Source organism: Octodon degus, unplaced genomic scaffold, assembly GCF_000260255.1.
Source record: "Octodon degus isolate 3935 unplaced genomic scaffold, OctDeg1.0 scaffold00072, whole genome shotgun sequence".
NCBI lineage: Eukaryota > Metazoa > Chordata > Mammalia > Rodentia > Octodontidae > Octodon > Octodon degus.
The window spans coordinates 11,833,111-11,843,268 of record NW_004524648.1 but is presented as its reverse complement, the minus strand read 5'-3'; positions in this window follow the sequence as shown (position 1 = coordinate 11,843,268).

Below are 10,158 nucleotides of genomic sequence, written 5' to 3'. Positions count from 1 at the left end.
CACTGCATATATTCTTCTTAGTGGTTAATTGCTGTACAAGATGCGGACTTGTGATCCTATTTACAAACACCATTAGAACAAATCATTCTATTCTTTAAGAGAATGCAACTATATATCTATCCCAACCACTATGAATACACAGATACAAAATAGACATTCATAGGTATACCGAGAGTCACATGGGGAGAAAATACTCTCAGGCTTTCACAGAGAGCACATTGGCCAAGCAATGGCCGTGACTCATCCACATGGCTGTAACATCATTTAATCATTGCAAAGTCTATTCATATTTTAAAAATCATATTCTACACCATAAAATTACATGTTAATTCTTAAAGAACAAAAACAATAAAAAACCCAACAACTATCTTAAATTTGTTTAAAGAGTTAAAGAGAAAAAATATATATGTATTCCCAGCTATCCAGAGGAAGAGCCATAAGGATTGTATAGTTCTGGTCAGCTGGAGAATATAGCAAGACTCTATCTCCAAACAGATAAAAAATTAGAATAATAAGAACTAGAGAAAATTAGGAAAGTCATAAGTGAGGAAAATGAAAACATCAAAAAAAATGTTAGAAATTATAAAAAGGATCCATGTACTCTATGGAGCTAACAGATACAGTAACTGAATTGAAAAATGTATTAGTGAATTGGAAGACAAGTTCATTGAAACTAGCCTGAGGATAAAGGAAAGAGTGAAGGAAATTGTGCATGTTCTAACTGACCTGTTAGGATGATATTAAGCAAAAAAAATGAGGCATTTTATTCAGAAAGACTAGAGAAAAAAAGGGAGAATTTATTTCAGGAGATAATGGCTGCAAACTTCTCAAATGATGAATAGTATGACTCTATAAATTCAAGTAGGATAGCCTAAGAGATGCACATCAACAACCATATTTATTATTGTTTTATTATTTTAATTACTAATAAATTAATTTTAATTTGTGTATTTAGTACAGGGTCTCACTACAGAGATTGGATTCACGGTGCTCATCCTGTCTTCAGCCTCCCCAGCACAAGGATTACAGGCATGCAACATCGTGCAGGGAATCTGTTACTGACCTGGAGCACTCCCAGGGACTGGGTGGACTCAGATTGCAGGACCAGGGATCGAACCCTGGTCCCTGCACTTCCAAAGCAGGTGCTTAGTCCCTTGAACTATCTCGCCAGCCCTCATTGTTTTATTTTTTAAAGAGTGCAAAATAGTAAAAAAAAAAAATTAAAAAAGAAAAACAAGCCATCATTAGAAACAATAAAAAAAATTTCCATAATTTTATTGATCAACAAATAACAATGAGACAGAGAAACAATCAAAATTTCACTAATAAAGTAATAAGAATTCAACAATGGTTGCTCTACTGTATGATGTTATCTTTAAATTAGTTAGGCTAGAAGATAAAAACGTCAAGACTTGCTTTTAGAAAACAAAGCAAAACACCAACAAAAAGCTATAAAAGTTAAAAACAAAATTTTAATAAGAATAAGAAAAAATTAAGCATGAATTTCTCCATTCGAAAGATCATCAGTAATCAGCAGTACAATTATCCAAATAATCCTGCATTCATATGTAAGTATATATTTTTCAATTCTTTCTTTTGCCATTTTGTTCATCACAGTTTTTCCTTTTCATTGAAACAAATTCATTCCTTTTCACAGTATCTATTGCATCCTACAGATTTTATTTACTCTTTCAGGTTCTCACATTAGTGACACAATAGGATATTTTCTCATGTGAGTTTAATTTATTTCGCTTGCCAATGCAGTCTCTAGTTGCATCCATCTACCTACAAAAGCCCCTCGTTCATCTTTTTCATAGCTGAGTAATATTCCATTGTGTAAAAATGCCATATCTTTTTGATCTTATTGATCTCAGTTGATTAGCATTTGGACTGATTCCAAGATTTAACTATGACAAAATTCCCTGAACGCCAACAATTTTTAAGAAAGAACCATAAGGGAAGTTAGAAAAATAAAAACCACTCATCATAAAAGTCAACCATAACTACACACAATCATGGGTATAAATATGAAAAAATATAATGTGTAACATCAGTAAAAATGTGCAAAATGATGTGATTGTAGAGTTCTTTGACTGTGGAATGAAGTCTAAGTTGCTATTAGTTTAAGATGGACTGTTCAAATATATGTTTACTCTATGCTGATCACACACATACACACAGAGAGAGAGAGAGAGAGAGAGAAACACACACACACACGTTAGTAGAAGACATAGAAAAATTAAGTGAGAAAGGAATCAAAATATGTCAGTATAAAAACATCAAGTAAACACACAGCTAAAAGGGAAGAAATGAGAGGCAAAAGGCATAGAAAAGAATGAAATGACAATAGAATGAAATGACCACAGGATATGGTAGGACAGGACTTTCATTAAACAGAAATGGATTATGATACCAATCAAATCGCAGACTAGCAGATAAACTTATGAAATATGATTAGGATCCAACTGTACCTACTACATGCTATCTACAAGAGAGCCCCATTAGAGTTAAGGACATGTTTGCAGGAAAAGGAAAGATGGAAAAAAAAAAAATTCCAAGGGTGACTGCTATCCTGAGCAGGATCTTTCTGCCCCTCATAGCTGCAGCACTTCTTAAAGCCTGAATGACACAAGAAGGAAATTCCCTAGGCAGCCCTGAATTAACAGTGTCTCATGGACTTTGTTTCCAAAGGAAAGAGTTACTGTTTTGTAGCTTTGAGCCTATAATTGTTGGGTTCTTGCTGATTCTAATGGGCCTTTTAAGCATTTTCTTCTTCTCCATGTACAAAGTACACAACGTCTTTTTAATGCTATTTATTCCAGGAAGGGGAGGGCACAACCATACTCTTTCCCTCCATTTCTGCTGCTCCTTCCTTCATGGATAAACATTTTGTATCATTTAACTCTACTACGTATTCCTCCGGATTCTTACTCTAGATCTGGTTGAAAGCAGCCAGCAGTATCCAGGCAGACCCTGAACATTGGGCTGCAGTGAAAGTTATTCTACCAGATTAATTAATTAGTCTGCTGTGCTAGCTCTCATTCTCATGGAGAGTCTTGGGACATGAGCAAAATGTAGACAGATTTTCCCTTAGAAATACATGTTTGCAATCCAGCTTCCAGTAGAGATCTTGTTGGCAAAAGTATCTCACTGAGTGGCCATATTCCTATTAGCTTTTGTATCATCTGAGCTCAGTGTCACCCATTAAGTGCTGATCAGCACATTCCAGGGTTATAGCCCACATCTCCCAGCCTTCCCAAACTCCTCCTGCAAATGAGTTGCAATAGCCTCAGAACAACATGATTGTGTAGTCTCAGCTACAGTCCTGGATCCAAACTTCTGCATTAGTCACTTTCCTATTTCAGGGACAAAATACCCAACAGCCCCAGTTGACAGTTGAGAAATCTATGAAAGTAGAGTTGAAAGGACCAGTCCATGGCACACTGATTCCTGGTGGGAGTGTTGCGGCAGAGCAGCATGGCGGAGGAAACTGGATCACTGCATAGCATCCAGGAAGCAGAGAGAGAAGACAAGAGCCAGGGTCAAGAATACACCCTTCCGGGCCAGCCAGATAGCTCAGCAGACTAAAGAACCTGCTTAGGAGGCACAGGAACCAGGGTTCGATCCCTGGCATGCCACGTGATCCAATGGTGACTGAGATTGGATGTGGTGGCCCACGTCTTCAATACCATAGTTTGGGAGGCTGAAAACAGGAGGATTCCTATGACTGTGATCAGTATAGTGAGACCCTGTAGTCCCTGTACTAAATACATTTTAACAAAATTAAAATAAAAAATGCGGGGCTGGGGAGATGGCTCAGTAGAATAAGTGCTTGCCTGGCAAGCGCAAGGGCTTGAGTTCAGTCCCCGGTTCTGCAAAAATAAAAAAATTAAAAAATAAAAAATGCACCCTTCCACAATTCCATTGTCTCACCCCTTCTATTCATGTCGTATCTTTAAATGGGAAAGTTGAGGAAGATATTTTACTTATTTTTATTTCTATTTTTAAAGGATTTGTGTTTTTATCTGGTTGCACTACACAGATGGAATTCATAGTGATCCTCCTGCTTTTAGCCTCTCCAGCGCTGGTATTATAAGCGTGCGCCATTATGCCTGGACTCTGTCCGGCTTAGCCTGCCCCTTGTGTGTGGATGGCTTGGCATGTTGTGCTGGGTATTGAACCACAGTCCCTGTGCTTGCCTAACCTTGCCTAAGCAGGCACGTTAGTCCACTGAGCTATCTTGCCAGCCCCATTGAGGAGGATATTTTAGATTTAAAGTATTACATCTACTTTTAATAATGCATATGACAGAAAATTAATAATAAAAGAGGTGACTTGAACTACACTGTAGCCAGTCAGACATGACAGAAATAGATGCAGTACTCCATCCCAACTCAGCTGCACACAGAATGTTCTCTATGATAGACAACACACTAGACCTCTAAGTGGGCATTGACAAATTGAAAAATATTGCAGTAGAATACCCATATCTAGAAAGGCTGAACAATAAAAGGGGATACAAAGGAAGGACCATTTTGTATCTGTATACACAAAATAGTTGGGATAGATATACAGCTACTTTCTCTTAATTCATTGAGAAGAAGGATCTGTACTAATAGTATTTGGACAGGATATCATGTCTGCATCTTGTACTATGAATAACCAACCACTAAGAAGACAACAATATACAATGTATTAATTATTAAAACTGTCCTATTAATCAGTTTTGAAACTGTCTCATTGCTGTTTCTCAATGAAATTAATAAAAAAATAAGTAAATAAAAATGAAATGATATGAGATATCCTTTTAGGTCACTGTGTGAGGTAGCTTGATTTCCAAAGATGGAAGAAAACTGAGGAAATTACAAAGTTAATATAGAAATTATACAGCACAATCCTGAACAACAAATGTGTCAAATAATAGTAGAGAAAAAAATTAGGAAACATCCTGAGATAAATGGAAAATGAAACACAACGTACCAAACTTTCAGGAGGCAATAAAAACAGTCTGAAGAAAGTTTAGAATGGCAAACACATTAATAAATAAGAACCTCAAGTCAACAACTTGATTTTATACCTCCAGTCTTCAGGAAAACAAAAATGAAAACCTCAATCCAAAATTACAATAAAAAAGAAAATAATAAATATTAGAGCAGAAATGATTGAAATAAGGTGAAAGTAGAGAAAAATCAATGAGACAGCATTAGTTTTGAAAAAAAATCAAGATAAAGAAATATTTAATGAGGTGAACAAAAAAGAAGAAAACCCCAAAACTAGAATGAAAGCAAAGAGACCTTAGCGATGATTTTATAGAAATAAGAAAGTTGATGAGACAGCTGTGAACAAATTTTTTATATTGGTCCAGGTTCTCGTTATGAAGTTCAGACTCACCGTCATCCTCCTGTCAGCTTCCCCAACTCTGGGATTCCAGATGTGAGGGGAATAGCTGGCCTTCACAGCTGGAGGGTGTTTCTGAGAGATACTGCATGTGGTTCCAGGTATTGAACTTGGGACCTTAGACTTGACAGGCAGGCACTTAGAGCGCTGCGCTATCTCCACAGCACAACTATAATTTGTTCTTTTCATTTTTCCTTCCTTCTTTTTTTCCCATTCCCCTGAACCAGTTTCTCTTTCCTTTTGAAGTTTCCTTCCATTTTACAAGATCTATCATGCATTTTGTTTTGTTTTTTTAATTTTTTTTTTATTTGTTCATTTATTTATTTATTTTGTGTGTGACCAGCTCAGCCCACCAGGGGGCGGGGCTGGCTGGCATGTGGTGCTGGGGGATTGAACCGCGGTCCCTGTGCTTTACTAAGCTTGTTCTAAGTAGATGCTTTAGACCACTGAACCATCTCACCAGCCCCTATCATGCATTTTGGATGACACTCTTTCAGCTTCACACTAGGGAGACACTACAATGTTCACACATTTGCATCTGGCTTATTTCGCTTATGAGTATAATCTCAGGTCACATCCATATAGCTATGAAAGTCTCCAGTTTATCCTTTTTTATGGATGAGCAATACTTCACTCTATAAAAAGACCAGGTCTTTTGCATAAATTTCTCGATTGATGGACTGTTTGGTTGTTTTTCAAGATTATTCAAGAGAAAGGTTTACTACTGAGAACATACAAGGAACTAAAAAAAAAAAAAAAATCAGACCTCTCTAATTTAAAGACCAATCCAAAAGTGAGCACAGGAGAGGGCCAGCCAGATAGCTCAGCAGATTAAAGTGCCTGCTTAGGCAGATGCAGGGACTGCAGTTCAATCACTAGCCTGCCCTGCTGGCCCTGCCCCCTAGGGCTCAGTGCATTGGTAATTGAGACTGGATGTGGTTATACACACCTGTAATTCCAGTTCTTGGGAGACTGAAAACAGAAGGACCACTACGATTCTGATATGGGTAGTAAGACCCTGTAGACCCTGTACTAAATCCATTAAAATAAATGAAAATAAAATGTTAATAAAACAAATATGAGCAGCTATAGGGGGTGGGCAGATCCTGCTCAGAATGAGCTCCCCATCTCTGTTTTGAGGGATTGGGTCTTAGTTCCTGGGGTTCTGGGGTTGATTGCAGTTTATACTGACAGGCATTTGGGATAATTATTAGGCCAGTGTCTTGTGCATGGCTCAGTTCCTGAGTCAAATCTGGAAAGGTGAGTTCAGTAGACCAAAGTAGGTCATCAACATTTTCTAAACAATCATGGCCGGAGTGCAAAACCCATCTGAGTACCCAGTGTAACAAACAGCATGTTTTTCTGGTACACCTGAATATATGCATCACTTTGTATTCACCAACAGGTTAGGGAGTTTGGGTCACTATGAGGACTTCCTTTGGAAACTCCTCTTTTAAGCCCAATTTTCTCACAACTCCAACGTAGGCAATGTACCTCCCTCTCTTTAGCACAATTCTCTCCCATCATCACCTTGGGGCACATGTATAGCCCATGCTCCACTATAGCCAGGTCTGGATTTTTGCCTTCATGTGCACAGGAGCATGGATTGATTGGCTGCTTTGGACCTCATAGTCAGGGAAGGAATATTTTGCTGGGTCATCCCTTTCCTTCTGATACTCTGAATTCCTAATTTACATGTTGGGACAACAAATGGTATGGTCTGTTGAGCACAAAGGAGGGACAAAGAGGCAAGCAAACCCTGCCTGAGTCTCATAGAACCTGCCCGTGGTTGCTCAAGAGTGTAACTGCAGAGGTGTTCTCCTGGAGTCTCCAAGCCAACAGCACTCCTTATCCATCCCATGGTAGCTGCCAAGAGGAACAGCATCACCTCAAACAGCAGGTTCACTGTGACAACTTAGACAGAGCTTTCTTTCACCTGAGTCATTCAGACCGTCGAGATTTACCAGGTCCAGAGAAGGCTTGGCTGGTGATACTCCAGCTACCCACTTTTTCACTCATAAGTGATGAATCCACTGCTTGAACTTGTAACTTTAACTCAGGTGGATGTGCAGTCAGGATGACATCATGTGGCCCCTCCTATCTGGGCTGGAGGGCCTCTTCCCTCCAGCTTTTGATTAACACCTTGTTCCTTGGTTCGAAAGCATGTACAGGACTATGAAAGGGGAGTGGGTAACATTTTAATATAGTTTCTTGTAGCCCCTTTAATGTCCTTTGCCAGGCCTGCAGTTGCTGTTGCAGGCTCAGAGTCCCAATCTCTCACAGTCCCTGCTATACTGGCACTAATGGTGGTGGTCTTCCAAAAAGGATTTCAAAAGGAGTGAGCCCATCCTGGTATGGGTTGCAAAGTGACCACAGCAGGCCAGAGGATGCATAGACACCCCGTTCACACCTGTCTTCTGGCATAGTTTGGACATGGCGCTCTTTAGGGTGTGGTCTTGCTGCTATACTTGGCCCAAGCTCTGTGGTTGGTAGCCAGTATGTAGCTTCCATTTTAGACCCAAAACAGGAAAAGCTCTGAACTGCTCTACCCACAAAAGCAGGCTCATTATCTGAGTCTACTGTCATGGGGAGCCCACACCAGGGGATGATTAATCCATCAGCACTTTTACCACCTCTCTGGAGATCTCAGTTCAGGTGGGCACAGCCCATCCTGAGTAGGTGCAAATAAGCACCAACAAATACTTTTTGTTTCCAACTGTCAACTTGACTTCAGCAAAGTCCACTTTGACATCCTCAAAAAGGAGAGTTCCATGCAAGTGGATGCTTGGTTTATGCTGTGGGTGAGAAACTGGATTACTATTAGCACAGGTCACACATATGCTGGCCACTGAGGTGCACAAGGTCCAAAGCCTGGAGATATAGAAATAGCAGCCAAACCACTCAGCCATAGCTGTCTTGCCCAAATGGGTCTTGTCATGTAGTTCCTGAATCATGAAATGTCCAATGTGTTCAGGCAAAAAATGCTCTTTCCCCTGGCAAGGATTACCACCCATTTCTTTCTGATGCTCCTTCTGACTTGGCCCACAATAACTCAGGCTCAAAATATTCAGGTGGTTGAAGGAGTGGAGCTACCATGACACAAGTTTCCAGCAGTGAGGCCGCCCAAAGAAGCTTGCTTTGCTGCCAGGTTGGCAGCCCTGTTGCCTTGGCCTTCTTGATGTCCAAGACAGTGTATCGCTGCTACTTCAGTGGACCATCATACTGCCTGTAACAAGTTCAAAATCTCCTGGGAACTTTTGATGTCTTTTCCTCCTGCAGTTAGGAGGTCTCTTTCCTTTTGGGCTGAAGTCACCAGGGACTTCTGCCTTCTGTACCCCATCTACTACCATACTGCTTCCATATGAAAACAAGACAAGGTTGGGATGTCAGAGTGGTGTGTCCTGCAGGCCAGGTCTTGCAGAATATATAGCCTCAATGGTCTCCACATAATCTTGCTCTTGGGAGTTCCAAGGACTTTGGAAGGGGGGATGCAGGATTAATGGTCTGTATAGTCTTAAGAGGTAGATGTGAGTCTCCAAGGAGGGCTGCCTGATACTGGGTCCACCTACTACCAGAGAGTCGCCTTCCACTAGGGCCCCACAACAGTGTCTCCACCACATGGGGAATGAACACACTCAACTTCTGTCCCAGAGTTAATTTGTCAGCCTCCTTTACTAATATAACAGCTGCTGCCATAGCCCACAAGCATAATGGCCACCCAGAAGCCACATAATCCAGTCTTTGGACAAATAGGCCACAAGGCACTTCCACAGCCCTAAGGTCTTAGTTAAGACTCCCTTTACAATATTTTCCTCATGAACAAACACTTTAAGGGGCTTAGTGTCATCTGATAGGGCCAGAGTGGGAGCCCCCTAGAGTGCCCTCTTTAAATCCTCAAATGCTTTTTGCTATTCTGAATTCCAATTCAAAGGGAGGCCATTACCTCCCTTCAGGGCTTCATACAAGGGTTTAACAATGGAGGTAAAATTTTACACCCACAAATGACAAATGTCTACCATTCCCAGGAACTCCCTAACTCATTTTGAGGCCCAGGCTCCTCTAGCCCTTGAATGGCTTGGGTCTGGGGGCTCAAGAAGGCACGGGTTCCCCCATCAGGTTGAACCCAAGGAATTTCACAATTTGAACATATATTTGAGCCTTCCTCTTAAAGATGCAGTACCCCTTATCCTGCAACAATTTCAATAGTTTCTTTGTCTCCTCTTTACACAACTCCCGGGTCTCTAGCTAACAACAAGTCATCTGCATATTATAAGAGAGAAAAGTTAGAATTGTTATTACCAAAAGGCATCAGATTCTTTGGTAAACCATTTCCAAGACCAGTAAAGTGAATTTTAGTATTTTAATATCCACAACTTTTAGTTGAGGGAGACCTGTCAAAGTTAGTAGCCTTTATGGCTATTGGGTATTATCTCAAATTATTTGGCCATGTACGTCTCACCAATGTTATTATTACTGGGGAAACTGTTGAAGCAGTTGTATCAGAGTTCAAAGTCTGACAAGCTTTTTCCTGTACATCAGAAGTTAGTACCCTAGGGCTGAGATTCAGGCAGGGACCAACAACCTCATAAATCTGAAATTTTTTTCCAATTACTTTACAAACACTTTCCTGAAACTTCTTCTGATTCCATCATAAACTCTTCCTTTTTGCTATCTCTAGCAGCTTCGGACATTTTCACTTGAAGTATTCCTTTGCTCTGTAATAGCCTTCCTATAGGCTGCCAGCATCACTTTTCTCTTTTC